An 18,819-nucleotide genomic window follows, 5' to 3' on the forward strand; every position below is an offset into this window, starting at 1 on the left:
TGGCAGGGCTCAGATGGCCATCTAGCAAGTGATGGGGACAGGAAGGCCAGCACCAATGGAGGCAGTGGGGAGACTCAGAGTCGAACCAAGCCCCCCGTATCGGAGACGCTCTTCTGCTCAGGGCCCTCAGGGGCCACCCGTGACAGGTGCTTTCCAAAACTCTGGGCATGTTGGTGCGGTCCATTTGGCTGTGAGGTGGTAGGTTTAAAAATAGAGTGTGATATTATGGATGGAGGTCCTTGGTGCTGTGGGGCTCACAAAGCCACCCAGCTGGGATGATATCAGTACCACGTCCTGGGCTTCACCAGCGATTGCCTGTGCGTTTTATTGTTTATTGTTGTCGCTCAAGTGGTTTGCTTTCTTTTCCTTCACACATTACTGAATTGTCTGAGCATGGCATTTGGAATAAGCCCTCAATATACTTCCTGTTAGTGAGGGAGGTTTTTTTTTTTTAATGCTATTGAAATTATAGGCCAGAACAATAGGGCAACGTTCATACACTGAGGCCCCATTAAATTATTATTTTTTAATAGTGGAAGTGTTTCTGCAATTGACTGTTACAATGTATACATGCTGAGTATTCACTGTATTATTACTTTTGGCAGCGGGAGGGGCTGAGAAAATGGAATAAAGCGGTTCCAAAACCTCAGCAGCACATGATGGGGGCACTAAACACATATTTAAAACAAAAAAAGTCTAGAAAATATAGTGGTGAGGGCTTATCTGAGAAAGTTCCCTTTGGAAGTAACATGGTGACTAAATTATTATCATTGACACAAAAGTGGTGTAAGAGAAAAACTCACATTCTTGGCGCTTGCACATGCTGGCTGATTTCTATTCAGAGGTCAGCCTCTTTCCTTCTTTGTCCATATTTCAGAGTTTGCTTGCTCTAGTTAATGACTTCAAAATAGTAAAGTCTTCTGCAATAGGTACCCTTGGGTCAGTGGCACCTGTTTAAGACAGGAAGAAACTGACAAAGATCAAAGCCCTGACCCAGCCTCGTAAGACCGTGGGCTGTATGTCCTGGCATCCCTGGCTGTCCCTGATTGGGATCGTCTCCCATTGCTCCCCAGTGGGAGTGCTCAGTCAGATAAATCACAGGCTGCCCCTCCAGGCACCAGAGGGGGGACAGGGAGGCCAGATGGAAGGAAGCAGGCACGGCCCTCTGTCACCACTGGCCGGCTGCCATCACCCGGACACTCTGCACTCCTTGCTGAGGGAATGTCACTGTCCTGCCTGCATGACGGGCTGGCCATCCTCGGAGCCCTCCCAAGCAAGATGCAACACTGCGCCATGTTGTCATGGTTACTTAGCCATTTCCCCAGAGTTGTGACATCAGTGTCTCTAAGGGGCATGAGCTCTACCTCATGCATATGCATGTGCTAGGCAGGGGCCTTGCCACATCTGAGCTTCTTGCAGTATTTTTCATAGAAGGAGAGAAAGGTGACACAGAGAATATGGAAGTGAAAAAGACAGGGGGGCATATTATTAAATGAACGAACGGGGTGCCCGCCAGCTGGACTGGGGAACACACAAAGGGTTAATGCTGTGTTGGGATCCCTGGCTTTAAATTAACCATCTGCTCGGTCACACCAGGCTCCCACTTGCATTTTCAGAGCTTTATACTTTTTAGATGACTTTCACCAGACAACATCATATTTTACTCTCCCAACTACCTATGATGCAGATGTGGCCGGGGGACCATCAATGTGCATCAGACGAGGAACCCCAAACCAGAGCTGGGCACGTTGGGAAGTTCACCCACTCTGTGTTGGGGCGCACACCAGAGGACGATCCTCTAAACTCCTGGCTCAGGTTTCGTTTCTGTTTCTGCCGTCTCCAACCCCTTCCACCTGATAACTTCCAGAAGTCAGAGACGTTTCGGGGACAGTGGTAAAGGACGATCTCCACTAGGCTGTGAGTTCTTCCCGGCCAAGCATGGCGTCTGAGTCCTTTCTGTACCTTACAGCACCTCCCACTTAATGAGTACCGAACTGAGGAACGGTTCATGTCCGAGGGACCCCCGCGTTTCATAAAAAGCCAGACAATCTCCTGCTCTGCATTGCAAAGGTACCAATGCCAAGTAAGAAGTTAACATTTTCCAAAATAAAAGAGGGATGTTTCAAGAAGAGGCCATCTGGGGGGCCCCCTCCAGTGAACGCAATGCAAATTGAAGTGGGCGGCCCCCCACCGCCTGGACTGATAACCCGGGTCACAGAGTTTCCGTGGCTGTGGCAGTTGCCCAAACTCCATGCCCCCCCCCGCCCCCCCGTGAACAGAGCAGGAGCCCTGTGCTCAGGTGCAGGCAGCGACAAAGGGAGCAGAAAACCCAGTAGGTACAAGATTACTTAGTGCCGTGTAATTGTCACATCAAGGAAATCCTGCACTTTGTCCCAAGTTATTTAACAGTTGAAGTGACGAAGCGGGAACCATGAGAAGTGAACTAAACCAGGGATGTTTCCTAAGTTAATGGCACGCAGAGTATCGTTCCTTGGAGAATTCACTCCACTGATGTGAGGGCAGCTGTGGCATCCAGGCCACCAAGGAGCCCCGTGCCGTGAGGTTGGGGATGCTGCATCTGGGCAATTCCCTGCTCAGAGGATGGATTTGTAACAGACAGGTGGTGTTTGTTGCCGTCGGGCGTCTGAATTAGCGCAAGCGCTAGCAGGTGTCTGGAGCAGAGATTCTGGGGTTGAGAGGTGTGTCTCTTCTCCCATGACGTTCTCCTTGAGAGGGTCCATGCTAGGGGAGGAAGGGTTCGGGCTTCCTGTCTTTCCTACGAGGATGGCAGATGAGCTATCTTTTTTTTGTGGCCTTTATTTCTAAACCCCAAATGAAGCTGGAACAAGGCCAGGTCTGCCGAACATTGCTGCATAACAAACTACCTCAACATTTAGTAACTTAAAACAACCACCAATTTATCATACCTTGTGATTTTGTGACCAAGAATTCAGGCAGGGCTTGACTGCGTAATTCTCTTGCTCAAGTGGCACTGATTGAGGCCACTTGGTGACCTTCGGCAGGTGGGGACAGCAGCTTCACTCCAGGGACTGGGAACTTCCAGCAACGGCTGGAAGGCTGGGCTCAGTGGAAGGTGTTGACCTGAGCCTCCACGTGTCACCTCCCAGCTTGGCCGTGTGAGGGTTGCTGGATATTTCTCATGGTGGCTCAGAGCTCCTGGAATGAGTGTTTCAAAAGACCAGGGAGGATGCTGTAAGTCTTATAATCTGGGCTTGGAAATCCAAGAACATCACTTCTGCTACATTTTACTTGTTCAAGAAATTTGCTAAGCCCAGCCCAGTTCAAGAGTGGGGACTACACTCCATCTCTGAATTGGAGGGTTAGCAAAAATGTGCAGGTGTCTCTAATCCAGCACCTGTGTTCACTTGCTTGGTACTTGAGAGAATCCATATTTGTGGTTGGCATCAAGAGAGTTCACGAAAGAGGCAACTTTTTGGAGGTTCTCTTCTGGCTATGCTAGTTCTATGTCTCTCTTGCTTTCTTCACTTTTGTCCTTCTCCTTCCCCCACATCCTGTGTCTGCTTGCCGAGAGCCTTTGCCCACTTCTCCAGCTGCCAGACTGGAGAGCGATCCTGTTAAGGAGCTAGCAGTTGCTCTATTAGGTATGACCCTTCCCAGAAGTGCTCTTTAAACCCAAAGGAATGAATCTCTAATGCTAGAATTTTATGTACTGTTTGATAAAATCTTTCCAGGCAAGAAAGCACTTTGTGTTCTCCTCAAATTCCACTGGGTAGGTGCCCTCTTACTGTCCTGTCTTTACCATGGTGTTTTTAATTGGAGAGAGGGAGATAGTAAAGGACTGGTCAGTGTGTGTCTGAGTAAGGAACCAGGCAAGGGGCCAGATCCCTCTCCTCCCCACCCGCTCTGGGCTCTGCCCTCTCTGGTTCCCCTTAGGCCCTCTGTATAGGTAGCTCTGCTCAGGGGGTCCTGCATTTTCTGTCCTGACTTGCACTTAGGACATTTCTCCAATTCATTCTGTCACTGCATACCACATTACCACAACTAGAGCAGTTTAAGACAACCTCCCCGCTGTGGTATGGGTCGGAAGGCCAAGTGGGCTTGACTGGATCCTCAGCTCAAGGCCTCCGGAGACTGAAATCAAAGTGCTGTCTGGCCTGGGCTCCTGTCTGGAGGCTCTGGGGAAGAATGTGCTTCCAAGCTCATTCAGGTTGTTGGTAGGATTCAATTCCTTGCAATTGTGGGACTAAGGGCCCCTTTTCCTTGACATGTGGCCCCTCCATCTTCAAAGCCAGCAATGGCAAGTTGTGTCCTTGTCTTGCTTCAGATTTCTCTGACTTCCTCTTCTGTCTTTGTTTTGAAGGGCTCCTTTGATGACATTGGGCCCACCTAGGTAATCCAGAATAACCTACCTATTTTAGGGTCTAATCTTAGTTCCACCTACAAAGTCCCTTTGCCTAAGCGTTATTATCACATTCACCAGTTTTAGGATTAGGCTGTGGATGCCTTTGAAGGGCTATTATGCTCACCACATCTTTCATTTGAGTGTATATTGCTGAAATAGTGGAATATTGACTTGCTTGAAATCGTGCTTTCTCACAAAGGACAAAATATACAGTAATTTTGTCATATATGTTCACCAGTCAGAAGTTGAAGGTTAAGAAAGGCTAGAACCTTTTCAAATGATTGCATTGCAATTCTGAGCTAGATTTGGAGAGGAGCCAGATGATTTTTCTTTCTCTGGAAGAGTCAGAGATGAGCATTTTTGAGAAGGATGGAAAACCGTTCACAACATAAATGACGATTAACAGAAACTGTGACACCATCACTTGGTAAACCCCCACCCAGATCACATGTCATCTCCTTCTGGGAAAATGCCCCAGACTTCTCTAGATAGATTTAAGAGCTTTTGTCATGGTGCCTTGTGCATAAGTCTTACGGCAGATCGTCCATGGCTCTGACAACCTGTGTTTGTAGATGATTCCTTCACAAACTGTTGTTTCCATCTCTGTCTTCCTGGCTCCTAGCACAGTGCCTGGTGCATGCTCATCAGTGTCTGGATAAAGCTGTATGACAGCACAAGCTTAGGACAGACCTCTCACCCCTGTCTATCACTTGGAGGGGAGACCGGTGTTGTGGAGAACCAGCAACTGGCAACTGGCTGCATAGATGCTTGGATTATAAAGAGATATGTGGAGAAGGGATGGAACCAATCTCACTGTACCGAGCTGTGCCAAAGCCACGTTCATTCATTCAACAAGAGCAATGCCGCCCTTTCCTATGGGGCAGTCCTTGAGTCAGACAGCAGTGATAGACGTGTGAGTAAGTCCAGTCCCTGCCCTGAGCAAAGGGAAGTCCAGCGTGCAATGGATGTGTCTCAGTCTAGGAAACAGTGAATAAAAGATTCATACTCAATTGTTTCTCTCTTTTTTTTTTTAACTTTTTATTGAATAAAACACATGTACAGAAAATTGCACAAATTGTAAGTGTAGAGCTCGATGCGTTTTCACAAACCGAGCAGCCCATCTAAGCAACGATGAGATCGGGCATCAGAACATTACCCACACAGTGGTGTGTCTGTTTTTCCCATTCCTGCAGTGATTATTTTACACTGCCCAGATGGGGCTGGACCTCAGTGCAACAGATGGTCTAGAGCCCTCCCTGTAAGCGAGCAAACGCGATGGTGCGCCTTCCTGCCTTGGACGCTATCTTGGTGTCATCCTCTGCATGCGCATTTCAGCAGTACGTTCTGTTGGTAAGAGAACTTGCAGCTTTCCTCACTTGGGAGTCATGGCTCTCCCAAAACATGGCAGAGAAGAAGCTAACCAAGATTTACTTCACACACTTTACATGCAGAAATGCATTAGCATTAGGCACAGCTCTTTAGGAACAATTTACTTAAAGAACACAACATATATCAAATAACTTAATATCACGGAGCAGTATATCAAAGATACCAAATGAAAGATACATCAGTGTTTTGGGGGATTTTAGGGGCTTCCATCGAGGTGTTTCAGGGGTTGTTTGAGGGGCTTGTGTGTAGTGGTTAGGGAGTGGGAGGGAGGCAGGATTCAGGTCCTCCAGATATAAACAGAGTAGCTCTCCTTTTATCTATTTAGCATTTTGGGATTCCAAGTAAGATATTATTTGGAAAGCAGGGTTTGTTGGTGAGAAAGCCCCTAACAGCACTGCTGAGATAGTGGGAGCCCTGGATGCTCAGGGGAGGGCGTACTCGCAGTGCTCAGGCTGGGGCAGGTCGGGAAGAGCGAAGCAGAGGTGAGTGTGTCTGGGAAGGAGGCCCGGGGTGAGGTGCATCCTAAAAGCAGTGTGTTGTTGGAGAGGGACTTGGTGAGACCTTTAAGGGCCACCCAATATATGCAGACTTCAGAGCTCCCTAAAGCCCATCAGGGCCAGGCCAGGAACAATCACAAGTGAGACGTGGGGGCGGGGGGGGCGGTGAGGGCTGTAGCAGTTCAGGGCGCTTGTCTCGAGTAGAGAGACAGTTGCCATGTCACTTTGCTGACTGGGGTTCTGTGGGAGTTTTGGCTCAGTGGGGCTACATCTGCAGATTTTTCAAAAGAGCCTGGAAATTGAGATTGTTATGGGCAGATACCTTGATTTTTAAAACATTGGTTCGTTTTTGTTAAGAACAGTGCCCGGGCAAGTGCGGCCCTTGGGCGGCTACCTTGTGACTGAATGAGTCGGGCCTGAAGGCCCTCGGTGGCTCTGGAGAGGCTTGACGTGGGGGAGACACTCAGCCAGGCGACACTGCTGACCAGAAACTGAGGCGGCACCCTGGTTTGGTAAGCATTTTTCTTGTCGACTTTGAGGTGTACGCACATTCTGATTGGAGCGACGTTGCATGAACAACCGTGGAAAAGCACACAATGACTACCTTTCTGAACAAATGATTTGAATCTGCTAAGGAAAAAACAAGCCCCTTCCCTTTCCTGAGTATTCTGTTTTGGCATTTGTAACTAGAGCTGAGGATAAGTGGTCTTTTCCTCTGTGACCCGGCGTTTTGTTCTTTGCTGGTTCTCCACATCTCCATAACTTCCCAAAGTATTGTTGTTTGATTTTTTTCCCCCCCACAAATATTGACTACAGCTGGTGATTTAGGAAAACATGACTGAGAATTTCTGTTTGCCACATACCACATTACCTGTCTGGCCAAGAAATGACCATGTCATCAGCAGGTCTGCAGTTTAAAAGCCTAGATAGTCCTTTTGCAAAGTGCTAAGTGGCCACCTCTGCTCCTTCCAGCGTGTTATTTGATACAATCCAACTGAAATTCGAATGGCTTCTGGAACTGTGTTGGAGATCCAAGTGGGAATTACTCATTTCTAGAAACTGCTTTTCTTTCTTTCTTTTATTTTTATTTATTTTTAATTTTTTATTGTTATGTTAATCACCATACATTACATCATTAGTTTTTGATGTTTTATTTTTTTTTAAATCTGCTTTTCTGATCACGCCTCCCTTAAAGCTTGTAATCACATAGACACCACTGTGGTCTGATGACATTTGTGTTTTCATCTGAGGCTGACTTAAATTTCCTCAAACATGATCCCCCTCCATCATACTTGCAAATGCACTCCAATGTGGTTCTGGATTAAAAACAAAACAACAACCCCCAGTCTTCCCAAAACACATACACAAAAACACCATCACCACAGAGAACCATCCCTCCACCCACCCCACCAGGACCTAACACACTTTTAAAATATAAGTGTATAATTTGCAGTTGAGGTGCTTTCAGACACGGCAACATAACTAATTTATGGCCCCTTCCTTTGATTACCTGTGGTCATTACCTCTGATCGGAAAGTAGCCCTCCATTAGAGGCATAGTTTTCATCTGTGCCGGTCCAATCCTGCTCCCCACCTGTTCCCTGACAGCTGCAGGACTTGGTTGCCTCACCTCGGACTAACGCGTGTAGTCATATGTAACCACCAGCAGATCATTCCTTTCCAATATGGCCATCCTGCTTCTGCAAACCCCCATCGACGCGGACCTACTCATGTGCTCACCTGAGAAACCTCAGAACTGTGGGATGTATCATCAGGTAATAGCTCTTGATAAGAGGAGCACTTGAAGGTTTGGAGAGTAAAATACGTGAATTCATACTCAGTTTTAATAAACTGAGGTAATTAGTCAGTTGAAACGCAATAGAAAGTGACAGCCTGTGACATATAAAAGACGGCCGGCTGACAAAGACAGAGCTGTTCTTCATTGCACTAATATCCGTTTCTTCATCAACATTGAATTCTTCAATCTTTTGGCATTTCAATTACATTGTAAAATGAATTTATAAAATTTGCACATCTATGCTTTTCTCTTTTCTTGTGCACCTGAAAAACTTGAAAAGAAACTTCTCATGCATGTCTCCTGTTTCCCTAACCTGCACACATGCTAGGGTTTAACTAGATTTCCAAGAGTTGTGTGTGTTTTGAATATCAATTGCACATTGCAGATTCTAAGAAAATGTGTATATTTGAAATGGATGGACAGAACACACAGAGGGGGAGGATTATAATATTTAAGCTCCCTGAGGGCAGAGATCTTATCTGTCTTGCTCATGGATTCATCCCTACCTGAAATAATGCCTGAAATATTGTAAGGCTCAATACAATTTGTTGAATAAATGAATTTATTGGGTGAAAGACCATTTAGGGGACTGTAGTGGATTAAATGGTTGGAACACCAATAGATGTGTCCACCTCCCAATCCCTGGGTTCTGTGAACATGATCTTATTTGGGAAAAAGCAACTTTGCAGGTGTTAATTACCTTGACCTTGAGATGAGATCATCCTAGATTATCTTGAGTGGACCCCAAATCTACTGACAAGTGTCTTTAGAAGGAACATGCAGGGGAGATTTGACCGAAGAAGAAGAGAGAAAGTGACCACAGAGGTAGAGATCGGAGTGATGCTGACACAAGCCAAGGAATGCTTACAGCCACCCCGAAGCTGGGAGTGGCGAGGAATGAGTTCTCCTCTGGAGGCTCTGGAAGGAACATGGCCCCCACCCATAGCACTGATTTCAGACTGCTGGTCTCCAGCACTGTGAGAGAATAAATTCCTGTTGTTGGAAGCCACCAAACTTGTGGGGCTTTGTTATGGTGGCCACAGGAAACTTAACAGAGGCATCAAAGGGTGAGACGTGGATGCTTTAGAATGTGTCCTGGGCAGACCTGACCGTCTTATGGTAGATAAGGTGCGACTCCACCAGCAGGCACCACTTTTCCGTTTCTGCATTCCTTCTCCGTGTCCGCAAAGGGCGATGCTTGTATGACTGAGGTGTCTTGAAGAGGAAGCTTCTGTGAACTCTTGAGAGACACGCTTGACCCTGTCCGTGGTGGTGGGGACCCGCTGTATGTAGAGCCATCCCCGGTCCTTTGTGAACGTCACACAGCTTGAGTTTTGAAACGCTGAGAAATGGAGGATCAGAGAATCTGCACTTTGTAAGTTGGGAAGAATCTCCAAGATTGCTCTCGTACGCAGATAAAGAGAATGAAGAGCAGGGAAACACGCACATGTTCATTGCAGATTCGGGAAAGGAAGGTGGGGTGGCGGCTAGGGGATGCTCCAGGCTCATCACACACACAGGGCTGCTTCAGCCAGCAGAAGTGGGACAGATGCACTTCTGATGAAGAGTCTCATCATAGTTCGCTTTTACCTCCACATATTTTGTGTTGCCTTTCGAGCCAGTCCTCCGAGCTGGTTAATAATGACTGCATTTGGGCAACAAGAGGAAGGCAAACTAACAAATGCGCGTTTACTTTTTCACCTTATGTAGCCAAGTGGTGAGCGAGCTGGCTTATAACCAGTTTTGCCGAAACTATGGCATGCTTTGGGGTCCGGTGGGATTCAGCTTTGATCTTGAGAGTGGCTGTGAGGGGTTTGTTTTTCACAGGGGCTTTAGCCTACAGTTAAGTGCAAACACCTGCTGAAGTACTGGTAATTAGTAGGTAATTAGTAGTTAATGTTCTTAGAATTTAAAAAGAAAGCTTACATAAGTAATTACTTACTATTTCTTATAATGTGCTGCTTTTCCTGGGATTTCATATCCCCAGAACATTTGCCAAGTTCCTAGGTTCCTCAACATACTAAATTGTTTATTAATTACACACGTATATTGCTTTCAGAAAAAAAAAGGAAATGCATTAAATGTTGGAAATAGGAATGAGTTATCCTTTAAATTACAGCAGAGAACACATTTAAAATTACAAAATATGGGACTGGTAGCAGCTCTGGAAGGTGGCCTTGACTTAAAAAAAATCGGATGTAACTGGGAAGGAAGAGATGGATAGAAAAAGAATGTTCGAGACCATTTAATAAAACACTAAGTATTAAATACATTTCACAGAAGGGTCCTTTTCATGTCAGCTGACAGACATCTATGCCTTGGCTTGTCAGAAAGACCGCCAGGGCTCCCATTCTTAAGGGTGAGCGCTGCCAAGCAAAGCTAAGTGGTTCTAACAATCTCAGGCTCTGGAGGTGACCGAAATGGAGGGACACTGGAACACATTAATTAGTGTGCCGTAACTTATTTTCAGAGGATTTTTGCTTTAGAATTTTTAAAGCAAATTTCCAACCCCCAAACCTGGAGACTCTCCAATGCCAACTGGAAATGGGCATTCATTCATTTACTTTGTTTAGAGGCTAGCACTTTGAGAGTTATATCTAAAATCTCTTCCTCGCCTTGAATCACCCCAGAACCTTCTGCAAAGCAATCTTACAACTTCAGTTTTTCTCATCTTTAAAGTGGGACTGGCGGGTATGTCCCTCCTCCCGTTGCATCCATGCCTACCGCTACACACAAATGTACCTCGTAGGAACACCAATATGTGTCACCTTCTGATACCATGGTGGGGGAGGAAAATCATATAGCTATTCGCCACAACCATATCTAATAATGTTATTCTTAAATAATATTAATACCTTAAATAAATATTCTTAAATAATACACATTTAAGAATAATATCTACTGATACATATATACACTTCAGTTATTGTTTATTGCAGAGTGTGGCTTCATTACTTTTCACCTAATCACTGGTTGTCTTCGACAGAATTCCAAGTTAAGGAATCTTCTGAGAAATGATTAAAGCAGGATATTTGAATAGAATAGAAGCAGCTGAAAATTGAAGTCAAGATTCTGGGACCCAGAGAGGTCAGAATAGAAGGCCCCTCGCCTCATGATGCTCAAACAGGCTCTTTCCTGTTAAGGGGCTGCTTGTGGTAATTGTTCAAAGGAGCAGAGGGAAAGAAGGAAAAAGCTAGGAGGAACTACTCCGAGAAAAACAGACCCTGAGCTGGCAGACATTTTAAAAACAGTTTGTTCTTCTCTGAACATTATAAAAGAAAACCTCCCTCTTTAAAACATTATCAGAGGAGAAACATTTTAACTTCCCTGTTTTTTGAAGATATTGCTTTTAAAAATAGGTGACTGATAAATTTAATATGCTACTATTTGTATTCATTTTACCTTGGGCGTCTGTGAGGGACGAGGATAACCCTCTGAGTTCTTCAGGAACATTTTTAGTTCCTTCACTTCTTCTCCAGGCAAAGGAATTTTCCTTCCTTAGCCTTTTCTCACACATCTTATTTTCCATTTTTTTCTCATTACAGGTGTGTGTGCACATATGAGTGTGTATGTATGTATGTAGGTATGTATGTATGTGGTCCTGTTACTTTTATCACCGTACTCTGTTTCCTATCACTTGTCACAATTTGTATTATTCATTTATTCTTTCTTTGTTTATTGTCTGTGTCACTTGCACTAGATAGTAAGCTCTACCAGGACAGAGACTTTGATTATCTTATGGAGTAATATTTACCCAGCACCTAGCTCAGAGTCTGGCACGTACTAGGGATCCAATAAATACCAGTTAAATAAAGACCAGAATGAACGAAATGGGATTTAGGAATGTGACTCAGCACTGACTATAACAAGCATATTGTAGGGATTCTCTATTCAATGTTTGCTTTTAAGCTGTAAATGAAAATACAGGATAAGGCTATCAGTCACTGAGGCTCTCAAATTTTTCTACCATGTCTGAACATTATGAATCCCTCCCAGGTCCTCCAAGGAGCCAATGGCTTTTACCAATACTGCACTTGCCCAAACGAATTCCATTTTATTGTGTCCCACCGTTTTTCAGTGTACCCAGCATGCTTACGAATTTCCCAGATGCTGACTGCTACCCAACATGCTGCCACTTACACGTTCACTAAATATTTACTACAACATGGGTGACCTATCTGGAATCTTGGCTTCCAAAAAAAATCTATCTGTATGTTGATGAGTATGAAAAATGGATTGGAATCAAAAGTCATTACACATACATTTGTAAATAAGTAAATATGTACATGTATATCTATTTCTGGCTTATAACTCTGTCATTAAGTGGAGATCTCCCAGGCACAAGAAATAGGACGGCTTTTACTGGATACAGAGTTCAGACAAACTGATAAGAGAAGCAATAGATAAGTGAGCATCAGTCATTAATAAACAATTTGTAAAAGAGAAAATAGATTGGTTAGAAAATACAAAGGAAAAATGATTTCACTGGTGATCAAATCAATGCACATGATCAAATCAATGAAAATGATGGGGATATTTTTGCTTATCCAATTAGCAAAGATGTAAAGATTTTCTGATTTTTTTACCCTGAGATTTCCTGGTTTATCTGTGCTTTTCCTTCACTTACATGTTGTTTTTCAGTTTTCTTTTGTTGCTTCTTTTTGATCAATGAATTTCCCCTTTTTCCTTCTTATTTTTTGGAATTAATTTTTGGGAGACTTAAAAATCCTGGTTTTGGAATTTTCCTTTCCTAAATGTATCTGTCTTTAACATTTCTTCCTCCTTTAATTTTTTTTTTCTGATTCTTTGAACCTGTTTACATTTGATTTTTTTAAATGATTACTTTTTGGGTTTTCTTGGAATCTACAGTGATACACCTCAACCTGGATATTTTCGGGGTAAGGATAGCAAATGCCTGGCCCATAGGGTTAGCTTGAGGTTCTTTCTGACCTGTTATTCATGCTGTTTTTAAGTAAGGCATGCATTTTATCTTTGTCTAGAGTCAGGCTTTGGAACGGACGCTCCAGAATTGTAAATATTCTAGAGAGAGAGAGAGACAAGCAGCTGAATTTCAATTTCTTAATGTGTCATGTGACAAGAGATTTGGCACATTCGGTTGAGCCGGAAGATTCAGCGTAGCAAAAGTGGCAAATGCCTAATGCTTGATCCCTCAGTAGAAAGAACAGAGCCGCGAACAAATGCACTGAGGAGCCGTATTTCACTGGCAGGCGAAGGGCAAATGTGCCCTCTCAGTCTCCAACTTCTGCTAAACTGTAGTGGCACAAATCCAAGTTTCAGAGAAGTATCCGAAGCCCCTGGTTCTTTCAGATCGGAGCTGTGTGTGGATTTTCCAGCGCCGAGACTGCCTGAGCTTACGACGCTTGGGAGCGTTAACCGGGACCTGAGGACTTTCACACTGTGCCTAGCGCCGTTTACTCAAAGCCATCTTGAAACTTCACTGAAGCAGGGGCCAGATCCTTTCTATCCTGGGTGCCTTGGGGGGTGCTCACACTGATTGGGATCAGAACTGCACTGACGTGGACAATATAGATACAATCATGTCCAGATTTAGAGCAAAATGCTGCATCATGTTCCGGATCAAATTAATACACTAGGCTTCGCCTATGTCTTTTAACAGAGAACAATAGTTGCTCTTTTTGCTGCCTTGTTCCCAGTGAAATAGTCCATGTATAGAGTTTCTCTTTTCAGCAGCAGTTGTGTCTACAAATGCTATTCTCCGAACGACAGCTATTCTCAGAGCCACCAGGCGTGCGGTTGCCCGAACAAAGAGGTGCATTAAAAGAGTCTTGACAATTTCAGCTCCTAGAAACACAGGGGTCACACAAATCTGCCAAGTTGAAAGCAAACAAATCACTAGGGCAAGACATTTTATTTAGTTCTAAACAGCATCTAGCACATGGATAGCATTCAAAAGCATTAATACAGTCATAATGCAAATCAACATGGGCCAGCAGACCAGGAGCTGAAAGAAATTAGGCTAAACCCTAAAGAAATCAGAGCGTGAGTCAAAAGGAATTTCAATAAAATTATCAAACATTATTCACTAATATGGCAGTCAGTCATCCATGGATCTCTTGTTCACTGGGGTGAATTACAAAAGAAGTCAACACTTACAGGTAGAGACTTAAAATGCAATGAAGGAGACAGGACAAACACAAATAAATATGAACAAAAGGGGCAGAAACCATTACACTACAGGCAAAAACAATGTAAGCTCAATAGAGCTGGAGAGGAGAATCCTGGCTATTTACAGAAGTAGGAAGGTAGCTAGAGGGGTTGGGAGAAGATTCCTGATTTGAAAGAAGTGAGATATGCTTCTTCTTCTTCTTCTTCTTCTTTTTTTTTTTTTTAAGATTTTATTTATTTGAGAGAGAGAAGGAGAGAGAGAGAGAGCATGAGACGGGGGAGGGCAGAGGGAGAAGTAGGCTCCCCACTGAACAAGGAGCCCGATGCGGGACTCGATCCCGGGACTCCAGGATCATGACCTAAGCCGAAGGCAGTCGCTTAACCAACTGAGCCAGCCAGGCACCCCAAGGTATGCTTCTTTTATGAAAGTACCATTAAAAATATGCATGGGATGCCAGGCGCGGTTTAGATGAAATTAAGTCGAAAAGAACCTATAGGTTCTAAATTGATTCAGGGATTCAGTAGGCTGTGCTAATAGGATCCTGGGTCTGTTTAGACTCATTGTTCCCTCCTTCATTCCTCTATTAATTAAACAAAAATATTGACAGCTTACTGTCTGTCAGAAATGATGCTAAATGTTGGGGGTGTGCAGAAAAATAAGTCGTAATCCCTATTCTCATGAAATTCATAGTCTGACGGATGAGATAGACATGGCAAAGAAATCATCACAATATCATGCTTAATAAGTACTAGAGGTGTTACAAAGTAAAGGGAGGGAGAGACGGCCGCCCTGGGTGGACTAGGGCAGGCTGGGTCTTTAGGTAGGGCAGAGTTTGTCGCCGATAAAGGGGAGGGAGAGGCGGGGATGTAAAGATCCTGTTTGTTTTCCAGGAATGGTAGACATTTCCTGTGGCTGCCCAGAGTCCAGGGGGTGAGAACAAAGTAGGTGAGACAGGGAGAAACTATGAAGGACTTGGAAAGCTCTGTGGGAGATTTCGCCTTGGTAGTGTGAGCAATAGAGAGTCCCAGTGGTTGTAAAGAAGGGGAGGGGTATGAGCAGATCTGTGCATTCCAGAGATAACTCAAGCAACTGCCATTAACTCCATGGACTACATGGATGTCCGCTGCCATGTTAGAGACAAATCTTAGAGAATTTTATCGAAATTCCCCTTTACCCATGGTCTGATTTCTTTAAAGCTCAGTCTAATTTCTTTTAGCTCCTGGTCCAACAGCCCCAGTTAATTTGCATTGCAGCTCTATGAGTGCTTTTGAATGCTGTCCACGTGCTGGGTGCAGTTTAGAACTTCATTTTCACGGTTTGTTTGCTTTCTATTTGGCTGATTTGTGACTGCTGTGTTTCTAGAAGCTCCTTCCTGAAACGTCATGCGTGGCTAGAAGCCATGAGAAGAAAGGGGCTGAGAACCCTCTCCTTTCTCTCTCTTCAAAGGTTCTAAGAGCTGAACCTGCTCTGGGTGTCTCCTGTCTTACGTGTCCCAATCTTCCTTCTTCAGAACCTCAGTGGGGACAAGGAGGTGCTGCATTTGTGAAAAGCCAATTGTCTGGGGTTGTTGTTCTGTGTTCTGCAGAAAATAGTAGGGGCTTTGATACATATAAAGGACACACAGTGGTTGTTCCTGTAGTCACTAGATGATAAAAACGGAGATGATCATGAAATGCTAAAAACACTCACAAAATGCTTGCCAGATGTCAGCTTCTACTCTTAGTCCTTTCCATATAGCCATTCATTTAATCCCTCACTCTAACACTGGGAGATGGGCACTGTTATTATGAAGAAACTGAGGTGCAGAGAGGTTTGAGTCATGTTGTGTGTAAGGCTGGAATCTGGATCAAAAGACTTATTCTCTTAAGCAATTAATTCTACTCTGAAAGTCACTTAATTCCACTCTATGTCAGAAATGTGTATCGCCACTCTGATGTCCTTTACAAACTTGATCACAACCAGATCACACACTTCCCCAAACAGTGTATCCCAGTGTTGAATAGCTCAGTTTATTATGAGTTTTTTCCCTGAAAGGAGCATTAATCTGATTCCCTGAAACATCAAGAAATCCATTGTGTTGACTTTGGATCTCTGAAGCCATTCAGAGTGAGCCTTTCTCAATATGACAGTCCTCCCAGTATCTGAAAGATGCTATCATGTTGTAAGCTCATGGGACTAGTTAGCCCCTTACCAAATCAGAGCTTCTCCTCTGGATGGCCACCTGTTTTTCTAACACCCCCTCCCCCGCCGCCCCGAGAATGTCCTTTCCAGAAGGGAACATAATTTCCCAAGTGTGGTCTGCCCAGAAGAGAGGGCAGTTGAGACCATCATCCCTCTTGTTCAGGGTGTTTTTCTTCTCTTCATGGAGTCTAAGATGCAGTAGGAATGCCTGGGATTTGTTCAGTGGAGCCTTGGTAGATCTCCCTAGCTGGAGTGGATACCATAAGCTGAGATGTATATGAAGAACTCAGAGAGGAAGGTGGAATTTAAAGTGCATGGTGAGAGATTTAAATCTCATGGGGAATCAACCGGGGTCCACTGAAGTGTTCCAAGAAGGGGAGTGACACACTATAACTATGGAGCTCTTCAGGTAAGCTCACTGCCCTCACCTCATCAACATCCCAACACTGGTGAATGGAGAGAAGGCTTGTGAGCATTTTGTGGGCCTGTAAAAGGTTTTTTGCTGATAGACTGGCTCTATCCTATCTTTAAGAGGGTAATAAATAAATGATAATGAGGCTAATTTGGAAAGGTGTGTTGGTGGTGGACTGGGAGGTAGGCGTTGTGTATTCTGTTCCTGAAGTTGCTGCGTGGTTTGGGGTAGGTCAATTTACCTTATCCATCTCCCCCATCACATCCATTTGTTTGTGAAGTACTTTGTACTCCTTAAATAAAAGATGTCATAAATCACTTAAAGATTTATTTGCGGAATATTTTTAAACTTAAAAAGAAGGCTGGAGCACTCAGGGTCCATGAACTTTTGAAGGTGAAGGAGTCCGCCATTTTCAAAGAGAACCCCATCAAAACCTTGCTAAGCAGGGAGAGCATATGGATGGTGATAGTAAGTGAGGAAGAGGAGAAAATGATGATGCTGCTGGTGATAAAATGCTTGCTGAAGCTGACCCCATGTGCTACACATTTGGAGGAAGAATTTTCTCATTCAGTCCTCTCTACAACTCTATGAGCGAGGTACATTTATTTTTCCACTTCATACTATGAAAATGGAGGCTCGGAGAGGTAGGCACCTTGCCCAAAGTAATAGAATTAGAAGTGGGAGCACTGACATGTAAATCAGTGTTCTAAAGATCAAGCTATTAAACACTCTGCAAGAGTTTTCCAAACTTATCTGATCCTAAGGATCAACTATAGCACCTATTAAAAGTCCTGAGTCCTGGATCCCTCCCCCAGAAATTCAAATTCTTAGGTCTGACTGGGGCATAGAAATATATTATTTTAAGAACTACCCTAGGTTGTATTTATAATAAGGCAAGTTGAGGTTGTCATACTCTACAGCAGAGGTTGACAAAGATTTTCTTAAAGGGTCAGATAGTAAGGATTTTGGAGTTTGTGAGCCACATGGTCTCTGTACAACTACCTCACCATTGTAGTACAAAAGCAGGCACAGACAATATGCAAATTAATGTGTGGCTGTGTTCCAATAAAACTTTATTTACAAAAACAGTCGGCAAGTTGGATTTAGGCTGCAGGCTATAGTTTGCCACCCCTGCTGTATATCTATTAAGAGGAATAGATATTTTCTCTGGAGGAATCATGTAGTAATTTCCTTAAGACCATTTGAGTACATTCCAGGGGTGGAATCTTGTATAAGGTCTATCCAGGACTAGTATGAATTTTAGGATACAGTTTTAGCCCATTTCCCTTTATTCTTCCCTTTGAACTTGCCCTTTTAGGGACTCTCAGGACAAATTCTGGTCCATGGGACTTTATTCTCTGGCTAGCCAGGGTCTCACACAAGCATTCCCTCTGTAGCTCACAAAGATGTATCTTTTCATCTTTGCACTTGCTGTGGTACCAGTACATAATTAGTGCTTAGTATTTACTAAATTGAATATAGTATATATGCTCAATTGAATATAGTAAATACTTATTAAGCAGTAATTATGTGCTAGGCACCATGGCAAATTGGGTTTTCAGGTAGAGAGTTGGAAATGCATGTCTCACTGAGAGAGGAGGCAGGAGATGCAGATTCAAGATCGTTGTGGGGTATAGCACCATGAGTTTAGAAGAGAAGAGAGCAGCGGAGAGAACTCTGGGGGGAGGCAGGACAAGACCAATCAGTGCTGAAGTCCAAGATGGAAAGACCAGAAAGAAGAGAGGAATTCTTACTAGGTAATAGAAACTAAGGGAGGAGAGATTTTTGAGAAGAACAGGTGGTTTGAAAGTGCCAACTCAAAAGAAGTGTGGTGGGATAAGTACTTGCCATTGGGAGGGAGGACATTCAATCATCTTTGAGAAGTTTCTTTAGGAAGATATGAGTACAAGCCAAGTTGCTATGAATAGAGTCACTCAGGGGAGGGAAGAAGTGAAAGAACTGAAAGCAGTTCAGAGTCTGAGATCCTGAAGGGGATGGAATTCTTGGTGAT

The sequence above is a fragment of the Mirounga angustirostris genome, unplaced genomic scaffold (genome assembly GCF_029215605.1).
Source record: "Mirounga angustirostris isolate CCGP_5_RB_7025 unplaced genomic scaffold, mMirAng1.0.hap1 SCAF_14, whole genome shotgun sequence".
NCBI lineage: Eukaryota > Metazoa > Chordata > Mammalia > Carnivora > Phocidae > Mirounga > Mirounga angustirostris.